This window comes from Fukomys damarensis, unplaced genomic scaffold, assembly GCF_012274545.1.
Source record: "Fukomys damarensis isolate Sample0158 unplaced genomic scaffold, DMR_v1.0_HiC HiC_scaffold_26, whole genome shotgun sequence".
NCBI lineage: Eukaryota > Metazoa > Chordata > Mammalia > Rodentia > Bathyergidae > Fukomys > Fukomys damarensis.
In genome coordinates, this window is record NW_022900938.1 from 15,132,094 (window position 1) to 15,138,093 (window position 6,000).

General features: G+C 34.9%; 1 protein-coding gene across 1 annotated transcript in view; it reads left to right on the forward strand.

Moving 5' to 3' along the window:
* Window positions 1-6,000, forward strand: part of Cerkl (ceramide kinase like) — a 103,499-nt gene that overhangs the window by 27,160 nt on the left and 70,339 nt on the right. The gene's annotated exons all lie outside the window — the stretch shown is intronic.

The window sequence follows — 6,000 nt, forward strand, 5'->3', positions numbered from 1 at the left end:
GAAAAGAAAAACTTGTAGAATATTTTTAGTACTAAATTCACTGAGACATCCTGAGATACCGTGAGGTTAATACAAGTTACCTTTGGCCTCTGCAATTACAAGAGGTGCTCAAAGTGATGGCCATGAGCTTCCAGACATTTATTAGTACAGCAAACTGCTGCTTGGGTGACGTTGGTCACTGAGATTGCTGCAGATGCATTTATAATTTCTTCTCTAAGGGCCGGCAGTATAGCAGGTTTTCTAAAGTGTATGACATTCTCTAGGGTCCCCCATGTGAGGGTAACGCCACCTGTAGAAAAACTATCATACAGTTTTTTTTTCCAGAAGTCTGTATGCATTTTTTTTTTTTTTTGGCAGACTCTGTATTTGTCAAAGATAGGCTTTTTATGGTGGAAATGAAATGAAGGCTCATAGCACCCATGTGCCTAGCATATTAAAAATAAACACGAACTTTGTCTACAGTGTTAAATTGAATTCTTAAAACTATGATAAGCTATATTAAAATTGCTTATCTCTCTGTCTTTGTCTTCAGTAGGTCTAGGTCTGAAAATCCTCATCAAATGAATAAATAAAGATGAGTAAATGTTTACAAATACTTTTCAGAGCATCTTTTTGCTTGTGTGTGATATTGGGGGTTCTGACTGAGCTGCATCCCCATCCCTCTGTATGTTTATTTTGAGACACAGACTCATGAAGTCCCAAAGTTCCTCAGGCTTGGCTTAAACCTGTGGTCCTCCTGCCTCCGTAGGATTCAGAGCATCTTGACTTGTTTGTGTTTGTGTGAAGTTTACTCTTGGATATTCAGTATGGGTAGCTTCTGGCAATTCCTTTTCACTTTTCTGTCTTCTGCCCCCAACCACCCTGCAGTGGTCTCTTATTCACAGTTGTTCTGCCCCTGGCCTTGAGAAGGTGGATATGTGAGATCCAGTGTCATGGAGGTCATTTCAGCTCTTTCTGAAGACTCAAGGCTTTGATGTTCTGTTCACAGCTCCTTTGGCTTATCAGAGGAACTTTCTGATAGGAGGACCTGTCCTGATCCAGTAAAAATAACACGTTTTGTAACCTCTTTGGCAATGGTTTTGTTCCCAGCCAGCAAGCTAGATTTCCCTGTGCTGAGTTCACATCCAGTAGACTTAAGTAGAGATTGTGCATAGTTTTCTTCTTAAGATTGAGAGTCTTGAGGGGAGAACTCAGTGGAAGTAGAATAAACAGTGAGCCTTTTAGCATCTCTTAGTAGTGAAGCCCTGTGGGTAATCTAATAGGCTGTGTGCCATCCTCACTGTGACCACTGTGTGGTGATGGGAGTGTTCGTGAACTGACTTCCTTCTCTTAAATTAGGAAGCCCACACCCAGTCTTTGCCCCTGAACCCTAATAATACAAGCTATCACATGGTTCATCTCGGTCAGGCAAGTTCCAGGCCATGATTAAAAACTGTTTATCCATTGTTCTCATAGATTTGCCCATTAAGATTCAATTGCAATAATATTAGCATTTAAATATATACATACAAGCACCTGGAATATAGTAGGTGTTCAAATATGTTAAGTGCAGAAGCAAACATTTGGGTTTACTTTAAACTATTAGCCTTAACCCATCCTCGCTGTTGCTACTTTTAAGCTGCCATTTAATGCAAAGCACACACACCTAATTTAGGATATACATATTGTTTTTATATATACAGTATATGCCCTCAAAAGACCTTTGTGCTCTTGCCCTTGGATAAGGGAGTGACTTCTGATATGAGACTATTGACTCAACTGAGAAGCACTAGGCTGTAGAATTTAAAGGGAATCAGAAATGGAGTTTCCTCTAAGAATGGATTAATGTGCTTTGACAGTTGGTTAATGTTTGAAAAGACGAAGTCAGGAAGGCCTTCCATTTGCCTGGAAATGAAGTAGCAAAGGTTCGGAGGTAGAAATTCATGAGAGGTGATTAAGATGTCACCTGATTGTTACCCACTGTATTTACTCTGAAACTTTATCAGGGGTCTCCCTATGCTTCAAGCATGAGCTGGGTTCTGGGATACAGAGATTGGAGATAGGGATCATGATAGAGATATTGCTGAAGGGAATTGCTAAGAAAGAAAAGAGAAGACCAATTATCCTACTACTAAGGCCCAGGAGGAATCTGTAATGATCACCAGGTATGGAACACAGTATATGCACCACATGTGCAAACCGATGTCCGTATCTCAACTGATAATGCCAAAGGAGTGACTCAATTTTAAGACCAAGTTGACTCCATTTGGGTCACATTTTCTGTTGGTGCTATTCTTAGAGACCTCCCATGCTTTCATTGATAAATATATGTCAAGTAATAAGTGATCCCAAAAGTAGTCATACATTAGTGTCCTTCCTGAAAAAATGACAAAAGTCAATCTCACTTCATGATAAAGTTGTGATATAGAATATGAAGTATTTGTGAATTGCTTTTTCATTTCAAATATATTTAAGGACTTGTGGCATAGTATGCAAATAACTTAAAACTACAGTTATGTGATACAAGGTGACAAAACACAAAGTCATATTATCTTTAGGCTGCATTTTCTAAAGGTTATACCGGACTTTACAAAACAATATACTGGGACTTCTCATATTTTTTGGTCTTGGAATCCTTTTAAATCCTTACATTATTGAAGGTACCAAAAGCTTTTATACAGTAATTGATTTTACTATGTTAGAAATTAAAGATATTTATTAATTATAGAACTTGGGCTGTGGTTTAGGGATAGATCTCTTGCCTTGTATATAACAAGGCCCTGAATTTAAAATCTGTCATTGCAGAAATGCATAAATCTATTTTATATTAATATGAAAATGTTTTTATTTACAATAACTATATTCCAAAACAGCCAACAAAAGCAGAGCTACTCTATTTTACATTTAAAAATTTCCTTTAATGTCTACCATAATAAAAGATAACTGATTTCTTCAATTAAAAATAAATCTTTGTGAATATTTTATTTAGATTGAAGTATTTAAGAAAATTCCAGTTTCACACAGATGTGTGGTTTGGAAAAGGAAAGTCTTCATTGTTTTCTCAAGTTGATATTCTCCTTTGATATTATAGTAAAACTTGAAATATTAACTTCTTAAAGGCTAGTTCTAATGTAGAATCTGAAAACATTTCATTTAATTTTTGTAGTCTACTCTTTGTAGATTTATTTTTTAGTCTTGCACTTTGATACTTTACCCATGCATGATTTTATAACATCATGCATTGGCCATTTGGAAAATTTACTTTACTGAATTATCAGTATTTCAAAGCTGACATTAAACATGATATACACAATATATATATATATATATATATACACATACATACATACATACTTATATACATATTTTACAGTATTTTTAAAAGTCAAATATATCACTGCCAATCTCATCAGAAAATTCTCTGTCAAGCTCACTGTGGCAAGTTCAAATTTTATAAAATCTTGCATCTTACATCATTCCTAGTTGTTTTCTTTGGCTCATTCTTTTCAGGAGAATGTTTGCCAAAGAGTCAAGTATTAATTCCATCAGCCTTATCAGTTGAGCTTTTTAAATCGAAGAGTGTGTCCCATATAAAACAGGTAGGTCGCCCACAACTCACCAGGTGTGGGCGCTCTTCCTGAGGAGACCTGTTACTTCCTCTACAGCGGAAGTACATCATACATACATCCCTGTCATCACTGAGTATATTAAAAGGAAACGCAGGCTGAGGCAGGAGGATTGCTGTGAGTTCGAGACCAGCCTGGGCTACATAGTGAGTTCCAGGTCAGTCTCAACTACATAGTGAGCCACTGTCTCAAAAAATAAAAAAAATAAAAAAAAAATAAAAAAAGGAAAATGCACAAAGCGGTAGAGGTTTAGAAACATCTACTCTCTCTGATATTTTAAAAACTCAGTTTGAGGAAGTGAAGAATGCAAGGGTTATTAGTAAAATTTGACACCAGTACCTTTATCCCTGCGGATGGCAGTTTTTCCCACTATTATTTTGCACCACCAGTACAAATGTCAACATTGCGATAACATCTTCTGTGTTACAGAAATGGTCCTGACCCTGTAGGCCTCCTGAGAATACAACACACAGAAGGACTGAGGAAGGTGTTGTGCTTGATTTTAAACATTTAAATGATTTAATTTGTCAATTTCTCTCAAATATTTGTCTATATAAAATTGTAGTTTTTATTAGTGGCAGAGATTTAAGGAAATTTTTTGATTTCCCAGAGCTAGCTATTTGGAACATGAATAAGTTGTATATTAAGAAAAAAGGTATAGCATAGATTTCTAGGCTTGGAAGTCAAGCAGCCTAAATTTTTACTTAACGTTCTTTTAATAGGACAATTTTATATGTGATAATTATGTTTTAAAAAATCTTGTAATTTAAAATTAATATCACTTTTCACATGGTATGCATTATATGTGATTCTGAATAAAGAATTAGAATTTTAAATTTTTTCTTCAGTTACTTATATCTTAGGCTTTTTGAAGTTAATTTTATTGGTACACTTTAGATGTCCATAATGAGCACTTTTATCATATGGAATTTGTACCTGTACATAATATCTTTATTATTTTCCCTAATCTCCTCCCCTTTTTTAAACCCTTCATCCCCTCATTTACAGAAGCATTGTTTCCATTTTTCCTTCTATTATTCTCTTTTCTATAATTCAAAACTCAAAAACTGTTTAAAATTATTGCCTATTGAGTTCATTTTGGGATTTATCAAAGACGCCTATTATCTTTGAATGCTTAAATTCTTGAGTAGTACCTAAGCTGTTAAAAACATGATAATAATGTAAATAAAAATTGCAGGTATTAGAATTAATTTGAAATTCAATCTGGTAAAATGTAACATTTGAATATTGAATTGGCAATTTCCATTTTTCTCACAAAAGATGAACATTTCCTGCACAATTTTAAAAATAAGAATACTATTTTTTTCATTGCCTTCCTTGATACATGTGTACATTTAGAAACTTAAGCATTTCTGCTAACAAATGCCATATCATACTTGGAGATAATAATATATGGTGATGGGTTTTCAGTCAACTATAGAAACTGCTTTATTTGTTTAAACCCTAGTTTAACCTGATTATTAACAATTAAATTGTGTTTTCTTCTTACAATTAAAGTGTATTCAAATTTATTGGTCCCTTGCTTCACAGATTTATCTCAGTATGTGGTATATTCAAACAGAATTTTGTATTTTTAATTAGGGGATTAGATAAGTAATTTTGAAGAGCCAAAAAAAGTGGTCAGCTATCACATTGCTTCATCATCTAATACACTGAGAGGGCGAGTGTACACTGCGTTGTGGGAGCCATCTCTCAGGCAAGCCTGTTTTTCAGGCAGTATTTTAAAAAGTGGACATGTGCAGAAACTGTGAGCACAATTAGCACCGAGCAGATAAATCCAGCTCTAATCCTGTTTACGGTCTGCATCAGACAGATGTGCCAAGATTGACTGAGACAAGCCCTCAGCTTACAGTAATATTTTTAAAAGTGCCATTCGCTGTTCTATTTTTGTTAGACCTTTGCTAAATATTCTTAAGTGTTGTTGATTTTGATCTTCTTCTTAGCCACTGTAACCTACTTTAAGCGGGTCTTGCTTTGCTCTCATGGTGACGGGGTAACTTGCCAGGAGAGGTTATCTTTATTCCCTGTAATTAAATTGACCCCCCCATACAACAATAGGAAGTGGGTGTTGAATTAAATAAATAGCATGATATCCAATAGATGTAGACTTAAATCCCTTGCAAGAACAGATGGTCCCCAGAATCTCTGTAAATAATGTGAGAGGACAGTTAATGTTCTGAAACAACTAGCTATAACCAATACGATACTAATGAACCAATAGATTTCAAATAGTAAACCACATGCCACCAGGCAAAGTTATATATCATTTGTAAGGATTTAATTTTCATGACCTACAGAAAGGGGTATAGAGATGATTTCCATGTATTTATCTACTGACAACAGCTACCAATTTATGAATGAAGTTTTATTCCAT